This window comes from Pavona decussata, unplaced genomic scaffold (assembly GCF_977016875.1).
Source record: "Pavona decussata unplaced genomic scaffold, jaPavDecu1.1 SCAFFOLD_286, whole genome shotgun sequence".
Taxonomy (NCBI): Eukaryota; Metazoa; Cnidaria; class Anthozoa; order Scleractinia; family Agariciidae; genus Pavona; species Pavona decussata.
This window is the reverse complement of record NW_028145687.1, coordinates 1,671,500-1,694,933: the sequence shown is the minus strand read 5'-3', so window position 1 is coordinate 1,694,933 and position 23,434 is coordinate 1,671,500. Positions and strand designations below refer to the sequence as shown.

Here is a 23,434-nt window from a genome sequence, read left to right as displayed (position 1 = left end):
ACTTCTGCAACGGTCGCAGTGGTAATTGTTTTGTGTTGTGTTGTGTTGCGTTGTGCTGAATTGTGTTGTACTGTATTTTATTACATTTTCTTGCCTTGTCTTGTGCTATGGTATGCTGTGCTAGGTAATGAATGTTTGTATTTATCGACAGAGTTGATAAGGCAATTTGGCTGCCGTAAAGAGAATTGAGTGCTGACGTATCGAGCTTTAGCCCTTTGTCAAAGCGAAATGCTGACTTTGACGGAGCCTCGCTACTCCTCAGTGAGAGAAGATAAACATTCTATCAGATATCTAGGTCCATACCCCTGGTCCAGATTAAACTCAAGTGATCTGCAGCGACAGACGTTGGACAATTTTTGAAACAATATCAGAAAGAAAGGCCTGAATGTTTTAATCGAGGACACGTGTGTCAACTGTAATATATGCATCTCTTTAATGACTTTGTATATTGATCGATTATTGCTTACAACGTTTTATATGTAAATATTTTGGATACGAAGCAATTGCAAATTTCAACTTATCCTAGCATAATACTCTATATTTAAAACAATTGTCAATTTTTTTTAAATTTTATTTCAAATGTTCTTTTAGTGTCTACAATTAGCTAGCAAGCTAAATACTCAAACACGTAAATAAAGTTCATTCATTCATCCATCCTTTCATTCATTCATTCATTCATTCATTCATTCATTCATTCATTCATTCATTCATTCATTCGTTCGTTCGTTCGTTCGTTCGTTCGTTCATTCATATACTCATTCATCCACTCATTCGTTCGTTCGTTCATTCATTCATTCATTCATTCATTCATTCATTCGTTCAGTCATTCATTTACTCATTCGTTCAGTTCTTCATTCATTCACTCACACACTCACTCACTCATTCATTCATTCATTCATTCGTACGTTCATTTACTCACTTTATCAATTCTGTTGATAAATGAGACCATGAGACCACGTGATATAAGCGGTATATAAATACATTACTTTTGATAAAACCAAGCATTCATTTCCACTCCCCACCGACGCAGCACCACAGTTTCTTGAGAAACTAAACCCCTTATCCATGCGCTGTGTTGTATTGTACTGTCCACACTTATGTGTTTACACAGAGAACGCTTGGTGTCCACATTATCGTTTCCGCTGCCTTTTCCCGTTGCCACTCTAAAACGCTCGAATACCTTGACTATACGAGGAAACGTTACACCCAACACTCATCCGCGCGTGAACAGTGAGATGCTCCCGCGGGACATTGCCCGCGGCAGCATTTTCCAAACTCTCCGGTTTCGCTGCCAACAATAACATTATAGGGCTCTGTTTTTTAGATGCCTCCTCTATGCGTTTTCAATGAAAACGATCACCGTTTTCGATCTGATTATTTTGGTTTTTACAATAACTGTCCAAATTCCCGGGCGCTGATTGGCTCGTAGCTATTGTCTATAAGAGTACAGACAATACAAATGACGTCAGATGTAACGCGCGCGCTTTTTCAACGAAAAAAATGGCCAATTCCGCTCGTACTTTTTCCATGTTATTGTAAAAAACAAATCGACGGCAGTATTCTATGGTCTATACTCTTATAGACCATAAAATGAAGCCATAAAATGTCCAAAACTTGGCAGTGAAACCACTCGCCTGCGGCTCGTGGTTCCACTTGAGTTTTGAACATTTTTTGACGTCATTTTATGGTCTATAAGAGTATGGACCATAGAGAACTGCCGTCGATTTGTTTAGTGGACGCAAGGCATATGTATGCGTTGTTATCGACGAGGTCATGGAAATTATTTTAGTGAATACGCCTCTTAACGTTTTCACTTTCTGAGTGTTAAAACCTGGAATTGCTTAATGACTCCAACTGTGAAAGAGGCCAACTTTTGAGGCTGTGAATGAAATCTCCAAGTGTGACGAATCAAATGACAATTGCTCAGCAATACTTTCACGTTGTATTGTTTATTATGCTGTCGACGGTTGGTCAGTACAAGCACTTAACCCTCTCACTCCCAAGAGTACCATATGGCACAAGAAGTCATTAATGCTCAATATTGGGTCAATTCGTATCAAATTTGGAGACCAAACAGATCTTGGCGAGATCTGTACATTGAAAGCATAAAATTTTTCCCCTTTTATTATACCAGACATGATTAACCACCCCTCCATTTTCTGAAACTTTTTCAGTCTCATTACACTTTTAATACCAAGTCAACATTTGACAAGAAACTATGTACCGAGATCTGCAAATTAAGCTATGGTTTAGGGGTATACCCCTAAACACTTTACAATCTAATCTCTTATTTCCTTATGTCCCAGACAAAACCTTTCATTTGGTATATGGGTTCACAGTTGCCGTTTTCCAAAATTATGGCATTTCCCCATGGGAGTAAGTCTTTATTGCTTGTACTTTTCATGTGGTGCTGTTTATTATGCTGTACAAGGTGGTTCTAACTTTTGAGTCTGTTGGTAAAATCGTTAAGTGTGACCATTCAAATGAACGTTACTCGCTACTGAGCAGTCCTTTCCTGTGGTGCAGTTTATTATGCTGCACAAGGTGATTCTAACTTTTGAGTCTGTTGGTAAAATCGTCAAGTGTGACCATTCAAATGAACGCTACTGAGCAATACTTTCCTGTGGTGCTGTTTATTATGCTGTAAAAGGTGGTTCTAACTTTTGAGTGTGTTGGTAAAATCCTAAAGTATGACCATTCAAGTGAAAGCTACTGAGCAGTACTTTCTTGCGGTGTTGTTTATTATGTTGTACAAGGTGGTTCTAAATTTCCAGTCTGTGGATAAAATCCAAAGGTGTGATCATTCAAATGAAAGCTACTAAGCAGTACTTTCCTGTGGTGCTATTTATTATGCTCCACAAGGTGATTCTAACTTTTGAGTCTGTTGATGAAATCCTAAAGTGTGACCATTCAAATGAAAGCTACTGAGCAGTACTTTCCTGTGATGCTGTTTATTATGCTATACAAGGTGTTTCCAACCTTTGAGTCTGTGGATGAAATCCTAAAGTGTGACCATTCAAATGAAAGCTACTAAGCAGTACTTTCCTGTGGCGCTGTTTATTATGTTGTACAAGGTGGTTCTAACTTTTTGAGTCTGTTGGTAAAATCCTGAAGTGTGACCATTCAAATGAAAGCTACCGAGCAGTACTTCCTGCTATTATGTTTACTACGCTGCACAAGGCGGTTCTAGTCTTGGAGTCTATGGGTAAAATCTTTAATTATGACCGGCTCAAATGAAAGCTGCTAAGCACCATTTTCCTGTTGTACTGTTTGTTTTTCAGAATATTGTCCGAAGTAATGGCTTACAATTCTGCTTATAAGCTTTCTCAGTGCTTATATTTATTGAAAGGACTTTTCTGGGAATTTTTATTTCAAAATTGACCGATGTCAACAATAAAACGCTTAAACAGCTTAAAAACTAAACTAAAGTCTTTAAACAGCTAACTTTAAAGGGCCATAGGCTTACATATGAGCGAAAGGATTTATTTTTAAGGGTGATACCTACATCTGGGAACTGTGGGTTATTTTTGGGTGGGTAAATTGTGAGACTATTGTTTTCGGTATTTTACAGTGTATGAGAATTTTTCAGTTTTAAATTTGGAGAATATTAGGGACCAAAGGTTCACTGCAACAAATTTTTGTAGCGTCGCCTTCGCAAAATGTGTCACCGCCAAAAGACGCGTGTCGCAAGCAGTTCAAAAGGCGGCACGCGTGCCCGCTCTATCAGGCATTATGGCGGAAAGGAAATGATAGATATACGTCATATTACGAGCTTAAAGACCTTCTTCCCTTCATCTAATTTATGCCAATGTCAAAGAAAACCGATTTGGCGGTGTTTGTCTCTTATTTACCTGTAAATAACAGTTGTTTATTGATTTCTGCGTGGTGAAGTTATTGCTCTCTGTATCGAGCACGAAAGGGCGCGTTTCACGCTGTGTGAAAACTGGCCCTGGACGCGTGAAAGCCATCGTAACTTATGTGCACTTTAGCCGTAGTTAGTAGATAAACAGAATAGAAAGATTAAATGTAAGAGTTAATTGATTATTAGGGGCTGAAAAAAGCACCATGCAGGTGTTTTGATTACAAACTTCACCGCTTCGTAAGCTTTGTTCTAATACATCGCCGTTCGCCGGTTATCAGTTGTGTTATTAAACATGCGAATTGTCAGTGATAAATTTGTTACAGGTTAAATTACAGGGAGCAGGTTGTTTTAGTAATGAACCTATCTGGCCCGTGTGTTGAGCTAGGAGAGAGATTGTTGACACAATAATCGAGGAGAGGAAAAGAGTTTTTTTCTTAGTGACTTAGAAATAGAAACGGTTAGGTATAAATGTTTTGTGCAGAGGGGCTTCCCTTTGTGAACTAGACAAACTGAGAAACAGTTAAAATTGCTTTCTTTATTTAAAATTGCGAACAGCCTCTTCGCAATTTCAATATACAGTGTGTGATAAATGAAACAGCCGTGGGGAATTCATTAAGATTTCCCAACCTTGGATGTGTTGAAAATAAAAGTAATTCACTCAAGGGTTAAATAAAGATTTGTGGAAGATATCATGAAGAAGTTTGTTTATAAAATATGCTGTTTAAGATTTTAAAATAATAAAAGAAAAAAAAAAAAGAACCATGTTTAGTTTATTACTCCAATAGAAATTATCGGCCACAGTATAGCCAAGTTTAGTTAATTGAAAAAGAAAACGACGAAATCAAAGCTTGCTTTGTTTGATATAAACTTGAACCTTTCAGCTGTTATTTTTCGTAAAAAAGAAGTGAATTGGTGAGCAAAGGACGACAGTAAGGACTGTATTTTTACATAGTTAACCGACAGTATCATCAACAATAGAATGATTTGGCCGCTTTATAACTTTGTACGATAACTCTTTGTCTCGGAATAGCCCGACATTTAGCATTTATTTCAGCCTTTGCGCGTGGATGGGTTTTCATAAGAACAATGCCGAGCTTTTGTGATGAAAAGAAACTTGGGCCATTCACAAATACTCTTTTAATAACAAGTCACGCCTTCGAAGCTTTGCTACTCGCGGGACGAATGCTTATTTCCGAAAATTAACAATTTCGCAAGCTTTTCCTATTCTCTTAGAACCTGTGAAGCATTTCAAAGTGACCGCTTCAACTCATTAGCAGATTAATAAGATATATGCAAGAATTTGCTGCTCAAATCAGCCACGGAGAATTTTACTTGGCAGTTTCGTTTCATTAATGACGGAATATTGCCTTGTTTATGTATAATCTGACCGCTCTTCAAAACCTATATGTATTAATATTCTTTTATTTGGCCCCGCTATATTTGGCGGAATTGTTTTCATATCGCTTTGTTCCAGAACAATTACATGAACACATTTTCAATTTGCGGTAACAAAGCTTTCATTCAAAACTTGAAAAAAAGCAAATGATTTTTGAGTTTTTCCGTGGCTTTTTCAGACTTTTTTGTGCTCTCAATGAAGAGAAAGGCTTCTCAAGTTAAAAACAGGATATGGAGAAATTATCGTCGGCCTATTTGGTGTGGATAGTATTTAGTAATTCGCTATATAATAAGCCGTTAACTCAACACCGGTATTCATGTCACTAGCGAAAATCATTCCCAAGTGATGAAATTATTGGTTCGGACATCAAAGACTTTTGCCGCCTTTGTATTCATTTTATTTTCAGTTGTTCAATAATTCTTGTGTATGACATTTCTCAACCGTCTAAGTGACATCCAGGTATCTTGAGAAGTTTAAAGCGAGCGAAAGTATCGGTTTCATTCGAAGTAAGATCCCGTTCCTTGCCGTCAAGCTTTTTCACAACTTCCCTTATCAGGTAAGATTTTACTTTCAGACAGAATTTCGTTTTCCAATTTCAGTCTAAATTACACGTTAAAAATTCAAGACGGAAAGTGTACTCACCACAGAGTTCTACTCAAGAGCTTGAAGTTTACAAAGCTCTCAAAAAATCATATACGGTGATCAGTCCTTGCCGGTAAGATGTTGTGACTCTGACACAAAAGATGACTTTAGAAGTATCTCGTCGCTTTTGTTTGTATACAATAACACCACATCTTGCGACTGTGTCTGCTATAGGCACTAGATATAACATTCATTTGCCAGGTCCATTACCCGGGAAGGAACTTTAAGATAGACTAACTTCACACGGAAAATTCTGTATAATGTATACCTACATCTCTTGTAGATTCCGTAGGGGAACAACTGAATGACGATTTAGGCTAAAATTAAGAAATTCCTGAATGTTAAAACATTAGGCATTTACCTCTGGACTCAGAAAGGCCATACAGCAAAGTCTTAGGCGTATTTTAAGTCGTAGTCCTATATTATAGTAGTGTGTGTTTGAAGCTCAATATTTGCCCTCAGTTTATCACTATTTATTAAGACCGTCAATATTTATCTCTTGAGAAAGCCGGGGCAATCTTGTCGCTATTTCAATGTACACAGTTAAGGAAAATATTTACCGTGGTCGAGAAAGCATGGAAAACTGAAAGTTAAACTTTGGTTTCGCAAATATTTTGTTGGCCATAAAAGATTGTTTGATAAACGTGATCAAGTGAGTCAATTCTCAATTAACTCGTGTCGTACGCGGTTTCGAACTGGGCATACTCAAGCCCGTATGATCGTTATCAAGTTTTCGTGTTTGTGATGCGGTTGATATGCCCTGTTTTATTTGCTATTTCTCTTACAGGCGTCAGAAACGAATCTAAATAGAAATTCCTAGGAAAAACCTGTGCTTGCGCTTATTTTGAATGTCACAGTTTTTCGTATTTTGAACTGTTAGAATGTAGTGGTTTCTCAGATATTTAAATGCGGAACTTGCTTATAGTTTTCGTGTCATAATTTTGCACTTAGTATTCCAGGGATCTGTTGAACAATTCAGTCTCCTCTTCGATGAAATACTTTTTTCTTTAATTTTTTTCTTTGTTTGAATAAACCTTCTCAACTCTAGAAGCTATTTTAAATTGTTTTAACAGTATTTCGTTTCATGTTTCTATTATGTAAATGTACGTTTCCAATGAAATGGTTCGATCAGTGAAATTACTTAGGCATTTCATTTGCTTGAGTTAAGGCATTTAACCGGTTTCGCTCCTTCAAATTCTTTTAGGTGAAATTTCATCGATAAAATATAAGGAAACTGAAACAAATTCACCTATTTAGAGATTGACATTTTAACGAAAGCATTTGACTTTCATTTTCCAGCTCTCAAAATTACAGAGTCACGAACAACTGCCATTTCTGTCAAATTGATCATTTTCCTGCCAAAAAAATTAAACCGTCGGTGGAAACTATGTATGAATTTCAAAGAGTAATAATTAAATAAAAGCTATTGCGGTTCTGTTCATTTTCCCAATGGATTGTTTAAAATTGGTTTGATGTCACTAAGGGAATATTTAGTTATTAGTTTTTCTGACATGTTTTACCTGGGCGTTAATTCTCGATCAGTGCACATTAATTAAATGAGTCAAGGCAGGGAGGAAATTAGCTTTAAAAATAAGATGCTCCTAATACAAGAATCGGACAGTTCAGCTTCCGAAAAGAACATCCGTAAAAACACCTGCTTCGGGTCAACTGGAAAACTAATTTTGCACTTTCTCCAAACGAAAATAAGAAAAATGATAAGGCTGAAGTGCATAGCAAAGATTGTCAATGGTAAAACGCAGTGTAAACATCACTGTAACTGAGAAGCAAGAATTAGAAGCCAAGGTTTTTAAGCAGGGCTCAAAGTTTATTTTGACTTTGGGAGCACCTGTGCTACCAGGTGTAAATTTCTAGGCGCACTGCCGAAATTTTAGGCGCGCAGCTAAAAATTTTAGGAGCACAACTTAAAATACTGGTAGCACCAAAAAGAAAAATCAGAAGCTTCAGATATTTTATCAGTGATCATTGATAATGGTGTCATAACGACACCGAAACGTTGTTTATTTCTTGTGCTTATTTTTGCTTGCCGATCGTTAACCAGCACGGTAATGTTTTATTTCAATCGCGTGTTTGTTTCTTTCAGTCTCTTACTGTACATTTGCGATAGCAATAGTACTGTTACATTTTTTAGAATATTACATGTTATGGTACGTTAAACAAGAAATAAGGAATAATGTCATTGAATCCTCTCGATCAGACGAAATCCTTCAAGTCCCACGGACCACCATCTGAAATTAATTCATCTGGCCACTTCCAGTAGGCAAGGTTAGGTTGCCTTGATCTCTGCCCACTGTTTAACCACTTCACAACTGCTGTAGTTGGGTCAAATGTGTTGGAAGGCAGCAGCCAGCTGTTTGAGAATTTAAATTGTCTTTTTGTAAATGAGCATTTCGAAAAAGAGAATAAATTACATTGTTGACTGCGCATTGACTTAACTGAAATAAAATTCATTGTTTCACAGGAAATACGTAACACTTGTGCTTGCCTTGAAGAAAAAAAAGTCTCTTAACCCAGATTTTTTAGACATTCTTGACTCTTTGATATCGGCAAAGCGAACTAAATTGCGCCAGAAGCACGTGTTTCAGAAGGTTGCCTTCACTCGTACGTGTCAGCGGTGCGGTCACAAAGCCGAGAAGAGTCTGGGGTGGGTTGAAACACGGACAAGAAATGGACTTGGGGAAACAACAATTAAAACACACACTGATGCAAGAAAAACGGTGTAACTTTATTATGTGGAACCTAATTGCGTTACATCCACATTTGAATTTATTATTTCAAGCTTCTGTTCCGTGTTTAATCAGGCAGAGTACACGGGAACTGTCAGGTGAGGAATCAAAGTGGCCCCGATTCAGGCGCACTGAACTTGAGCGTTTTTAGGCGCGTGAGTGCGATCACATATGATTTTTCAGGCGCAAAATAAAAAATCTAGTCGCATATGCGACCAGCTGGTCGCTAACATTGAGCCCTGTTAAGGTAATTTCTTTACAAATATAATCAAGAAATTTGAAGTCGTATTATTTGCATTTACCGAGGCTGCGGTCTAAGACATTTTTTTTTTTTGTTTTACTTATTTCTTTCCAACGCCACTGGTTGAGGACCACATTGTAGCTTGTTTGACATCTCTCGATGAACCCTTATTTTTTTCTGTGGTACTAAGTTTAAGGTAACCATTTTTTGTCATAAAAACGTTGTATCAGTTCAACGCCCAACTCATGGTGGGAAATTTTCATGTCCGAGTCTTTGGTTTGTATAATGCTCCAAGCATGAATGGTAGGTTTAATTTGTTTCCCATCGTTTGTCATTGAATCAAAACAGAATATGGATCAGATTATTGGGTCACCATGAAAGAAGGGGAAATGCAGGTTAAATGAGATTATACAGGCAGAGAAATTATTTCAGTAGAGCCTATTGCATGGAACTGAAATGACTCAAGACAGTCTTTAAATGTGATTTCCCTGACAGCTATCAAAAATTAAGCCTATATGCAGTGACAGAAGCTCCGTAAATTGTTAAGAACAGAACTGTAATTGAATAAGGATTTGTAGAACTTGTTTCAGCACTCTTCGATGGGATTTTGATTTTTTAAACCTTTTCTTTGACCTAAAAATAGTTTGTGGGTAGTTAAGCTGAGTCAACTAGTATCATAACTGATGAGAAGACAGGTTAATTTTTTTTAAGGAAAACTGGATGACTTTTTTTTCTCTAAAACCTTGTACATGTATGTCAGTTTAATTCATATTGGCAACAAGCATAGGCCTGTTTTACGGGTTTCGGGGTGACTAACTACAAAAAACCTTGTTTCAAAGCACTGAAAACAATTAAAGATTATTACAAAATCTAATTTCTGGATCAACTCATCTCAAACGTTTAACCTCAACCCTCAAAATAACTGAGTTTTTTTTTTTAGCAAAAAAGAGTGCAACGAGGTTAGAAATTCAGAGCGTTCTTTTAGCCTTGTTAAGCAATTCGTCCACGCCAGAAAAGCTGGAGATGATCTTTATTTTGCCATTTTTCTCCCCAACACTCGAAATTACGTATAACGCAGGATAGCTGTTGTGTGCGGACGACGGATATCGAGTGTACCATGCCCATATTTGGGCAGTGTTACAATGTGTTGAGTTCGTGAATTTAGTGATTTAGGTTAATAAAACTGTCTGGGTGTGAATGTAGTCAAGGAAAGGAAAGATACTACGCACTTTTATAAGAGTGCTGGAAGTAGAGATTACGAAATAAAGTAGGCCTCGAAATAAACACAGTTATCAGTTTAGTCCAACGATTAATTTTTTAAAATTACTGAAATATTTGGTGATAGAAGGAAAATACCTTTAAATGTAATTATAGAAGATTGTATTTAAATCAGTTTGTTACTCTTATGAATCCAACCCTTGCGCTTCTGCGTACTACGTCGCTGTGAACATCAAACAACTAATTCTTTTTCGGGAATCGTGAAATTTTTGACATGATACGTAATTACGGAACGTCAAAAACAATGTGAATGTTTTATCAGATTGTAATGTTACTCGGAGATGGTGATTATTGGCGAAAGCAACAAAAAAAAATACTGTTCAAACTTTTGTTGAGTAAACAACCAATTTGGTAGGATTAAATGTAAAATTTAAAAAAAATATGAGAGTATTTAATTAAAAGCAATCAAAAGACTTGAAGATTTAGAAATAAAATTCATCCTAAATTTTGCGCTCATACCATAATCAGTCTATTTATAACCTTGTTGTTTTCTAAATTCGGTTTACAGTTCTAAAAACTTCTAAAAATCCCTTACACAATGTGTCTTTAGAAGTTTCTCCTTGTTCTTAATGGCGGACTATTACCCACAATTCCCAGGGCTGCATACCCACAAGCCCCCGCGAAAGTGCTTTGTAAATATAACTTGTAAAATAGCGAAATGCGACTTTCATTCGCGCGCGACAGCGGGTATGTACCAGGCAGTGTTTGCTTTTACATTTTTTTTTTTTTTAGAAAACTATGGTTAACACAAATCTCTTTTTTTTTTTAAGGTTTCCTCCAAGATCAAATCTCTTGGCACTGTTTGTCGACCTTGATCGTTTAAAGGGTGAGTCGGTAACAACTTGTTTACATTAACATTGTTATGTCCATATAAATTCAATTCGAGTACTACACAGCAAATATTTATCTTCGTTCCTCTTTACTCGTCTTAATATTTGCTGTTTGCTTATCGCGTCGGGCTCAACATATATGTAGTTTTGACATCCGGCCAGGGAATTATTTGCTAGTAATTCAATTGTTTGTCAAAAAGCCGCAGTCATCTCGAGGGAAGTGAGAAATTCGTTACTTTTCGATGTTATTTGATATTCAGACGAATAAGATGTACGTTGGATAACTAAAGGTAAACCGGTCTTTCGAAGATAAGTTGGGCCATTATCGCAAACTTATATTTCTTTTAGACTACCAAGGGCGCGTGCGACTCACAGATGGTGGAAAACTGCCTTTAGGGTTGAAGAGTCTGACAAAAAAACCAAAAATGCATGGCAATAAGTCACTTTAGAGCAGGAGTGATAACTTGTGAGAGAGGACTCGAATGTTTAACTTCACTTCAAGTAAGAAGTGTCTTTTTGGGGAACGTGTCATTTCGAAATTAAAACACATTTCCTACATGTGTTGAGTAACTTGATAGCTCAAAGACTCGATCTCCATCTGTTGCTTGAAACATTTCTGTGCATGCAAATTTCGCTTTTCAAAGACTTCAAATGTCTGAATATTGACAGCGCTGAGGATGGCTGTCAGGTGATTTAATGGCGTGAGAATCTATTTTTTTTCTATTTCCTGGTGAATTTCAAAGCCTCTCTTCAAATAAATGGGCTTACACTGCGTATTTTTTAGTGAACTAATCTTGCCAAAGTTAACTAATGAATCAGTCATGCTGTGATCGATAAATGAATGGGTCGCGTCTTTTGAATTTCCTCTTTCTACCGAATTAAAACTCTCTTTGAGTTGTCATCTTACCAAGTTTAATTCAATTCCTTTATGGGTGAAAGCGAGAGTTTGTGTGAAACTTGATATCCCCATTTTCTTTCCTTCCTTTGTGGAATTTGATAATATGGCGGAAACTTAGTAAAAACAAGGTTAACAGCTATGGCAAAAGTAATTTCTGGGAATTACGATAAGTCTTCGTAATCTTAGAAAGGATTTAACATTGTTTTTTTTTTCCTCTGGGAACTTATTGCGTGACTTCGTGCACTTTTGTTTTTTGACGGACACTGACAAAGCGGAATTAGATTCAGTCAAAATTCACTCAAACCCACAGAAATGAAGAATCCTTAGTTGAAATGGATACCTTGTTTGAATAGTAAAAGATCCTTAAGAAACGTGGAAAAATCGATTGAAAATTTGCAAAGAATTGGGATATGAAAAACAAAAACTGTTGGTAATATACTTTTCACACTTTTTATAAACTCGTTTTTACGACAGCTGTGCTTTGAGCAAACGCTTGCGTTTCGTGCATAGAATCGGTAAAATCCTAAACAAATAGCCGTAAAAAGCACTTAACGTTTGTCAATTTATCATTGTAAAAAACTAACAAGATGGCACCCTGTTCTTCCAACCCTGGAAATTTGAGCTTCGCTGTAATCAATAGTGGTTTAAATACACCGAGCGCCCTTGAACCAACCACAGATAAGGCCCAAACTGATTTCCGAGAGTCGTGTAATTGCTGCGGGCATTTAGGAAAAATTCCCGGCGTTTTACTAGTAATTATCAAAATAGATCAAAAATTTCCTTTTTGCCATTATCTTAAAAGAAATTGGATCCTTACAACATCTTGGAAAGCCACAGCTTTGTTTCGGACAAACTGTCGCCTGCCGGCGGGGAAGATTCACTGGAAAACACTTTAATTTGCCGCGCCGAGCGCCAAAATCTTAATTTAAGACATTCGCGCACTTCTTTTTTCACTCATTTCTATAGTTTCATGGGCTTAATTTTGTTATTAGGAGACGGTATTTGGAATTTAAAAGTGTAGATTATAAGCCATTGTTTTCTTTGAGTTGCGTGATTACATCATAAGAAAAAAGGAAATAAAAACAATGACGGCCTGAAACTTGTGCGGAAAACACTATTTTGTAGATAGCGGCGCGATGTTTTTGGCGCCAATTGTCACATTAAGTTAAACATCGATTGAGATCGAAAATTTTCTAGTATTTTTCCGCCGGCGATAAGATAACCTTGTAATTAGTTTATTTGAAGCGGTTGCAACTTGTTAAGATTATTTATGGATTTATTTATTTTTATTTTTTTAATGCAAGTTAAATGTGTGGATCAAGGTCTTAAGGACTAACTTTTTTGTCCTCGTAAAAGGTCCGCCTATCAAAAGCAAGGTATTTACTTATAAACTTAAACATATATACCTTAATGAGCTTCCTGGGAGAAATTGGATCAAAAAGGCAACGAAAAAGACACAAGGAGGTATTCTAGAGTAGTTTTCAGTGTTTTTTTAATTTAAGGGTTAACGGGATTTCGTGAGCAATTTCTGCGGGCGAATTTCAAGAGTAAAAATGAAAACAAAAGGAATACAAAGAGTGTACATTGAATGTACAGGATATTAGTTTTAACTTGTTTTCCGCTAAATTACCAGCGTCGAGTAACTCCAGTCACCAAAACAATAACTTCATGTCGAATCTGATTATAATTACAGAGGAAGCAGAACTGGATGGCTTTATAATTAGATTCCATTTTATTGTTTTGTTTATTCTCAAAAACACGAAATTAAATTGAAAACAACGTTGCACTTACTTTGAATAGTGAACAAGTCAGAGTCACAACAATTGCAAGAAATCATTAAAGTGTACTCTTACATTTTCTATTGAGTCAATTACATATTACGTTTTCTAAGTTTGTTTGTAAAATTGTTTTTTTTTTTTTATTCATTAACGAATAAATTTTAGCAATATTTTGTCTACATATTGACCGAGAAATTTCCAGTTTCAAATAAGTGTTTTAAAGAAGTATACATGAAATAATTCTTCTCGATGATCATATTGATCATTTTTCAATGGGTCAAGACCTGTAACTTAGTTATGCTTTATTAGATATGACTACTAGCTGTAAAATATCACTGGTATTGAACACCTATAAGGCGAAAAGAATTGATAACCGAAATATTTTTCTGGTAGGGTTATAATCTCAGATATTTAAATTGAATAGAGAAATCATCACTTCATATTCATAACAAATAACATTATTTTATTTGACGAAATTTCTGTTCTGTTATTATTTATTTCTTTATTACATTGAACTTAAATCTGCTAGAATGCTCACATATTAAATGTGCAGTTTTTCGTTTTAAACAGATGAAAACTTTTCTTGTAACTACGGTTGAAATTAAATTCATTATTTACTCCCTTTAAAAATAGCGTTTTCATTACAGTAAATGGCGTCAATAGGTAGTTTTCTCTAAAATGAAAAGAGGCCTTGATCTAAATAACAAGTGTACAATGATCTTTTTGAGGAATATAAATAAAACAAAAGCTTGGAATGTTTGTTTACTTTATATCGTTTTGTATTCTTGCTTTAAAAGAGAAAATATTGCATATCGAGCTGGGTAGTTAACTGTATTGTTAAAATTCAATGTAAAATATTTATTTATAAAATGAAAGGAGGAAAGTTATAATTCTTTTCTTTATCAACGTATTTGCGAAGGTTTTCAGTAAACCAGATTCTAGTACGAGCACGAGGTTTTCCAAGAGACTAAAAGCGCGCGCGAGCGAACCGGTGTCATTTTGGCGGGAAAACGAGATAGCCGTCGTCATTTTAGTACGATTTTTTGGAGAACGTCGTAGTGGCGCAAACAAGTCCTCGAAACGTAGGTGGTCTCGTCGTTTTGAATCACGAAAGGGCGCAGCTATCATCGTTGAAAACAACTGCGTCAAGTTCGTCGCTCACAAAGAGTCAAATGAAGCTTACTGGGATATATCTCTTCTTATTACTTCGCTAAAAACGTGAAGTCAAAACTCTTTGTCTACCTTTACTAGAATCTAACTAAGCTTTCTAGTATTAGTAGACGTTGACCAAGGTAACGGCTTTTCATCGCCAAGAGTATTGATCAACATCCTATTTTTCCTTGAACGCATACAGTGCATTGCATGAGGCAAGGCAGGTGAAAATTAACCATCAACCCCACGTACTCTACCTTCATGCAACTGAAACGTCTGGCAGTCATAGTTCACCCAAGTCTATTTCCCTTAAATCCCATTGGCTAAATCGCCATTGACTATTCAATGATAAACAACGATCGCACTCTATGTCCTTTGAAAGAAAAATGTCTTTATAATTTGTTATGAATGCGTCCTAAATGTCGTCGTTTTTCCATCGCAAGCGTATACTTGTTTGCCGAAACTAACAGACTGCCCGTTCGTGTGCTCGGTAAGCGATGTTCAACTTAGCTTTACATCATTAACTACTCACATACAGCTGTCGAAGGCTCGGCCTCGTAAGTAACTGATAGCCTCTGTGGTATAATTAAGTGCGCCACTGGGAAAATGGGACAAAGACGGCTTAAATTGAAACGTTTAGCGCAGCTACACCTCTTAAATGTTACAAGGAAAATGTTTAACTTAGTAAGTTTGATTTACAATTCATAATATTCTCAAGTTTAAAATGTTACCGAAATTATTTGACATCAGACACTGTCTTTTGCGCCACGTTTTCCCTTTTTCGAAACGGTGAATTTTACCGCGGAAAGGTACTTTGTTAAACTTAAAAAGGGTATGTTGTAAATTGAAGTGTTAACGTTTTATTCCTTCACTACCCAATGGACTTGCAATCGTAGCAGTACGGTCAGTCTCTTCCAGTTTATCAGGTGAACAAAGGGTAACGGAAAAACGCTTAATATACAAACAGATCTGACGAAATGAAACGAATTTTGTGCATTTAAATTTCTGTTATTCAGTTTTAGCGAGTCGCTGACTTTCGGCAGAAAAATATATCCCGCGAACGGTTATCACCAGTAGAAATCTTTTTGCTGATCTTTCAAGTTCTCTTTAGAAATTACATATGAATGTTACCAATTCCAGACTGGTAGAATTTAAATTTAAACTATCCAGTTTGCTCAAAAGCCAATATATTTATTTGTTCAGTTAAAGTTTTGTATAATCCGCTAGTTTGGTCTCTGAACAGCTGAATGATTAGACGAAATTGCGAAAATGAAGTTCCTCCAACATGAAATAACACGAGTCCTCTTATATCACAAAAATTTGATCCTGCAAACGTACAAGAGTTACCTTTCACGAAAGATAAACTGCTACATTGTTGTATACAATAGTTTTTGATGAGCGATCGTCTTGTTCTTTTTGTTCAACGACACAACAGCACGAAGCCTCGTCTATGAAGAACGCTGTAGCGTTTGCTGGGAACTGCTTCAAAAAAATTTGTCTGTCGTACTTGTTTAGCCTTTTCCTGCCACTCCTATAAGCGACCGAGATACTACCGAAAGAAAATTAGGGATGTTGTTTATATAAATCTTGTGAAACAAACCGCACCTTCGTGAAACATGGATCAATAGTTTTGTATACACATCCACAGACTGAAACGTAAGGCATCCTGTACAGCACTATTAACAATATCACACAGTGACAGGAATCAAAACTCGGTTTTGTCCGCAGACCCACCTTAGTCGTACAGCATAATAGAATACCACCGGAAAGGACTCGTCACAGACGCGAACGTTAGAACCACCTTGTACAGCATAATAGTACCACATGAAAGTACTGTTCAGTAACTTCCATGAATGGTACACTTAAGTTTTTTTTCCGACTGCATGTTAAAAGATTTTACTCTAAAAGTGAAAGGAGTCACCTTTTAAAGCTTCCATTTAAATGCACGAGAATCAATATCATTTTTTTTAAACTAGATCGCTCGCACACGTCATGACCACAAGCCCTTTAACTCCTCAGTCAATAAGCGCCGTATTTTATGACCACCGGCACTTCTATACTCAGTCAATAAGCACTGCATATGCCTCAGGATAAATAAAGTTTTATTTATCAGTTCTGTTTGCGGTGAATCATTTTATTTGCTTGACGTTAAAACCAGTCAAATATTCAGCCCTTTAATTATGATATATGTGTATTTTTTTTACTCTAAGATATCATGTATACTCCAGTCTGAATCAAGTCAAACAATCAAACAACTTATAGTCTCCAACAAAATAGATGGAGCGAATGTTAACATAACGGACTCCCGAGTTCAAACAATACTTGACTATACAGTGTTGAGGAGGACTTTAAGAAAAGCAAAAAGAACATTCTTCGAAACTTTTTATGCAACTAATGATAACATAATGGACACAAGGACCTGCTAAGTTAAACTGAAGACTAGATCTTATAGTAAACCGACGGTAGTAGCGAAAATAAAAGTATAGATCGTAAAGATCTCTGTCCATTTCAGCAAAAAAACACGGTACAGACAACAATTGGCCGGTATATAGCTTTAATCGTTAAAAGTCAGTAACCAAAACTATATCAACAAGTATTTCTACAAAATCAGGATTACACATTGTTCTGAATTATTTATCTAGCTGGTTCGCGACCGTTAGTTACGTCTATGGTACTCATTTTGAAAGAAGGCAAGCAATTAATGTTTGAGCGGCGTTCAGCGTCCGAGATAAATGGTCTTTTTAGATTACTTGGAAAAAAGGTAAACATTATTTAGTGTTTTATAAAAATCCAGCTAAGTTATATTTGTACAGCAGTTTGTTGAAACAAGCACCATTTTCCCTGTTTAAGCAAAGGAAAACAAATATTGTATATGGTACAAGAGAACAAATATCGCATTTATTGTTTTAATGTTTTGCTCGTGGAGCGTGCCAACTGCGAAAAACTAACTATTCAAAGACCTTTCAAAACAGACATCATTATGGCTAAATGATGTCCAGTATTTACCTGTCGCTGGCGTCAGTTTTTATAGACATTGCACTCTGTTGACTAAAAACGGTCATAAAACATCGCCCCGATTATATTACTTCGTCAGTCGAGAACCTGTGTTTTGAAATATAGGTTGTATAAAGTTGATCGATTTAATATAGCTTAGTTGCCCCGGGGGCTTTATTGTACTTTGTTTCTAAACACTAGCTATTAATTCAAAGACAACTACATTAATTGCTTTTTAAGTAAGGACTGGTATTTTTCCGGTGCAATTTCATTTTAGTTCTTAATTATTCCTCAGGGCTTGTTTTGGAAATGTTCTTCTCTAAAAAGACAACTTATTTTTGCTCTTAGGAAACAAAAAGGTCTCTTAATATTTTTCTTTCATTTGGTGACCGCATTCATTGATTTGCCCGAATGTGTTAATAGGGCGAGCGTTGAATACAATCTGACTTGCGTAACACGTGGTAGGCCAGCCCCTTCCAGTTGGCTTTGTTATTTACCAAAGGTTTTGATTTTTGCTAATAAACAGGTGCGAGTTTATAGCAAAATTCGACTGTTTGGTGAAATTGGTGATGTTTTGGGCTGTTTTAAAGGGAGGATTTCATAATGTTCCTACCATTGATCCAGCCTTGACTCCTTTACCGTGAATAAAAACTGTAATAAAGACTGCTTTGTTAAACACGTAAAACGTCACTGCAGTCTTAATGTGTTTAAAGATATCCGATTTCTAGGTAAGTCCTAGGAAGTACAATTAAAAACGAAATGATCAGCAAGCGACAAGCTTAACCTTGGACACTGCCAATTAGTAATATTTGCAACAAGGTTATGATCACCGACAAAGACTCATTGCTCAAAGGAAGGCTGTTTTTGGAATGTTCTATTCGCATGCAATTAGGAAGAGAGCTGAGCCGGGCAATATTGGATTTCCAAAGTCATTCTTTCCAGGTCTTCAGTATCTGTGCTCTGAAGATGCTTGGTGTTTTTTGCTTTTGTCCCCAATTTGAAAATGATCAGACACGTTTGGTTAACGATCTATTTAAAGAGTACATTGAAGGGTCGGTTTTGTTAACGAGGTGTGTCTGAAATGTGTTAGATGCGTCAAACGAAGGATACAAAAGGGTCAAATCGGAGCAGCGATTTCATTCAACAAATTCACGATCGGAAAATCCTGGTCATTAGCTGTGACTGAGCAAAGCAAGCGCTTCCCTCTTTGGAATAAGTCCCGACGGAAATACAGTGGTCTGAAATTAGCCAAAGGAACGCAATTCTGTAAGTACAATTTAGCTGAATTCTAAGGTTAAGAGCAGTTTGAGCAGACGGGAACGATTTTCGGTGGCAGGTGAAATCGAGCAAGCAGATGAACCTGTTAAAAATAGCGTGTTTCAAGTCTGAAAGGCAGGTTGTTCCGCGTGTTTTATTGGTCTAACAAAAACTCCGTAAACAATGGATATTTATTTTCCACCAACTCGAATGCGCTCTTACTTTACTCCAGTGATGCGTCCTGCTGCTCTTGAGACTAAACTGTTGAAAAATCAACCTTTTGTGTATGTCTACCGATGTTGATTTTGTCATTCACAATTTGTCGTTCATCTTGACTGAATGCCATTTAGTCAGTTTTGTTGGTTTATGTCATAGTCGAGCTCAGCTGTGAGAAAAGAACCGTAGATTTTTCAAGTAAAGGGATCCAGTTTTAATCACGGGAATAGTCACATGCGGTATACGTGTAATTTAGTTTTCTTCACTGTGTTCAAATTTTTGCACCCAGTATTCTTGAAAAAAGTGTCATAGAAGAAACGCCTTAATTAAGCACCATCTCTTACAAAAACGATTGCTTGAAGCCGATGTGTTTTAATTTTGCGATTTACTAGCTGTTTAAAGTCTTCATAGATTTTTTGGTAGTGGTCTTATTTTTAATTGAAATAGTTTGGGCTTTCCCAGGATTATACTTAAAAGATAATTGGTGCATCGAAATGGATAGTACTTGCTGCTGAAGCTTGGTGTGAAATGGGGATACACTGTCATAAACATCTTTTTTCTTCGAATGAAACAGCACAAGAAATAAAATATTACCAGCGTACTTATTAAAGTTTCCTGGAGGCGAACTTTCAAATTTACAACGAATTAAACTCAATTTTGTTGGTAGTTGAACCATCCGCTTTATCTAAAGCCAATTATCGGTGATTTGTTTACTTTGCAGAAGCACTGTTCTTGTTAGCTAAGCGAAGCTTTGTGTTTAGTTTTCCCACTGTTTTTCGACAGCTAAATGTTTACCCGACTCATCATCCTGCCCCTTATTTACTTAAGCAGCTTAGCTCGTGTTAAATGTAGACTTTTAAATCAAAAAAAAAACTTTCCGCGTCGCTATACGGACGTACCGAGTCTTTCGGGCGATTAATTGGGGGTAATAATTTTAGCCTTGGAAGCAAAACTAGCGAGCAGGTTGGCTTTGAAATTAAATTGCATGCGGTCAATGGCTATCTCTCGCGGTTACGCTAAGGTAACAATGGAATGTCTTTACATCGAGCTTTTGTCTAGTGTTAATTTGAAAATGGACAACAGCTGAAATATAAACACTGCATAGGAAAGCATCTTGTAGTTTTACACTTCTGGGCAGAATTTTCCTCTCATTAAAAGGTCGCCCTTCATTTTAAGCGAATAATTATATCTTTTTGTTCCAATAATTTGCAACCAGTTTGTTCACCCGCCACTCGAACCGAGAATAAAATGGCGGTTGTTCATGAAAATGCACTCACAGATGGACGCTTTGAAAGATCTGACAGGTTGCTGGTGAACTTTTAAATATTGAAAAGTGATTAAAATCGCCTATCTTTTGTTTTTCTTCTCCGCCCAGTTCATTGGCCTTAGGGTGACGAAGAGAAGGAAATTAAAATTGTGTGTCAAATTTCTTGGTTTCACTCTAAAGACATAATAAGCAGGCGATTTCTGCTCGGTTTTCGAGGAACCATCGAGGAGGAGCTGTTTGGAAGGATTCCGAGCGTGACTGAGATGTTACAGATGATCGGTTTAATCGTTGTTGACTTACCGTGACAAAAGAACAAACAAAATTTGAGAGCTGGTACATGGCGCTTGGTTCTCGAGGGGCTACAAAGGTTTCTTGGCAGGCAGGCATTTGTGAGACGGCAGACAAAGACAAACTGCTCTAAATTGCCTAGTTCTTTTTAAGGTTAGTTTGTTTCCTTGTGTGATCGACATGCAAATCAACTAAACAAGTCGGGTTGATCACGGCATGATTGTTCAAACTAGATTCACTGATGTGTACATCGGAGAAATTAGTCACAAATATTTACCGTATATTTAACTACATATAATTGACAAGAACTAAACATTGCTTTCTTTGATTAACTAGGACAAATATTCATATCTAAATGTAAATATTTACAAGCTGATACCTAAGATAATTGCTGTCAACCTTTGGTCATTTCCTTGACGTTAAAATTCACCTTCAAGAACATTGAATTTAAACACTTTATTTACGTAAGTCAGCCGACTTAATTTCTTTATCGGATGCGCTTTTTTCGCTGTATCTTTCTGCAATTCAAGGACCTAAGTTCTTTTATATTAGTAGATGTGAGGATTTAACTTTTGAGTTTTTAGGCCCGTGGAGGAAACCTCGGCCACCGTGTGACCATTCGAATGAAAGCTACTTAGCAGCACTTTCCTGTGGTACTGTTTATAATGCTATACAAGGTGGCTCTAACTTTCGGGTCGTGGGTGAAACCCTAAAGTGTGACCATTCAAATGAAAGCTACTCAGTGAGCAGTACTTTCCTGTGATGCTGTTTGTTATGCTGTACAAGGTGATTCTAACTTTTGAGTCTTTAGACTAGATTTTCAAATTGAAAGCTATTAAGCAGTACGTTCCTGTGAAGTTGCTTATTATGCTAAAGCTACTGAGTAGTACCTTCCAGTGGTGCTGTTTATTATGCTGTCATGCAAGGTGGTTCTATACCTTTTGAGTCCGTGTATGTAATCCTAAATTGTGACAGTTCAAGTGAAAGCAGCTAGGCAGTACTTTTCATTGGTAATGTTTGTTTCTCAATATTTTGCTGAATAAAATTTGGTATGGGTTGTTGTCTTGAGCTCTTTCACTCTCGGAAGTGAAAACGTGAAGTTACTCGTACAAGTTATACTCTACTTGTGTTTACTTTAGTCACATGGGGTGCGCGTGCCAAGTGTGAAATGTTTACAACTCATTGACCTCGAATGTTTACTAAATCTACACTGGAAATAAGACCGTAGACATAAACAATAATTCGATAAACAAGGTCACCTTGCTCATCCGTAGGTTTTTGTTAACTTATTCTCTCTGTTTAGAAAACAAACTTTTGAAGTAGTCGCTCAGTAATGGAGGACGGATTCAAATAGATCGTTGTAACTTCTATGAGTAGGTGGATTCACCGAAATTGATCTATTTTCAGTTTTTGTCCGGGCTTCGTCAAGTGTTTTGAAACTTTCTGGCCACAATGTTGACGAGGAACAGGACGCACTAAGTCTTTTTTTAGTTTAGATAAAAATTAGAGTTAGAATTTATACTACTACGAAATTCATGTGTCACTGAATATACCAGCCAAAATAGAAGTCCACTGAAGACAGAGGGGTTTTTTCATGGAGACAGCCGAGGGCCACATTTTCCATTTGCACTTGCCGTCATAACTGGTCAACAATCAAGTCTTGGTTTATTTTAACTCGATTCTGAACTGCGGCGTTCTTTGTCAGAAATTAACTGTGAAATTTTTTAATTTAACTCTCGTCTTTTTACGTCAGTCGTTTATTGCCAAATAGTCTCAAAGTTTACTTCGAAAAGAAATCGAAAACTCTAAAACTGTAACTGCTAATTGCTCTAAAGGATGTCACAGGAAAACATTGACGTTGGGGAGCAGGGATGGCGCAGTGGTGAGAGCACTCGCCTCCCACCAATGTGGCCCGGGTTCGATTCCCGGTCTCGGCGTCATATGTGGGTTTAGTTCGTTGTTGGTTCTCGTCCTTGCTCCGAGAGGTTTTTCTCCAGATACTCCGGTTTTCCCCTCACCTCAAAAAACAACATTTTCAAATTCTAATTCGATCTGGAGAGTGTCCTAATACTGTGAACGGCATTTGATCATCTTGTCATGTCATGTCAAATTACAAATTTAATTTTTGGACGTTTTATATTTTGGAGCTCGGTAAACGGTAAATTGTTCTAACCATTAGATGTCCGCCTCCAACCTCTGGGTGACGAAGTATGTGATCCGCTACATAAAATAAATGTTGTTGTCAAATGCAATCTCTAAAAAAAGTTTCTGATACTGACATTGAGTGAATTGTTGGCGGAAAAATCGTCGAATAAGTTCATTATCGCTCTTTTGTTCCGTCAATCTGTTCCCTATTGTACGCAAAGGAAAGATCACAAAGAGAAAATGGCTTCTTATTGAGCAAACTCTGAATAATTTAAAACTGTAAGTAATTAATGTTCCGCGGCTCTATTATTGAGAGTCCATTTCATTTCTAGATTTGATAGTTTTATTATCATGACTGCGTAGTGACTCTCAGGACAAGTGGACTCGATATCAACTGATTTTGATGTTAGGTTGCTGTGCCTCGTGTTGTTAACATATGAGACTTT

The 23,434-nt window shown here is 36.8% G+C and overlaps 1 protein-coding gene across 1 annotated transcript in view; it reads left to right on the top strand.

Moving 5' to 3' along the window:
- Window positions 1-10,745: 10,745 nt before the first annotated feature.
- The window catches only part of LOC146455115 (forkhead box protein A2-A-like), a 30,020-nt gene continuing 17,331 nt past the window's right edge, over window positions 10,746-23,434 (top strand). Inside the window, exon 1 of the mRNA XM_085094801.1 lies at window positions 10,746-10,989. The gene's annotated coding sequence lies outside the window, so the exon portion shown is untranslated. The remainder of the gene's footprint in view (window positions 10,990-23,434) is intronic.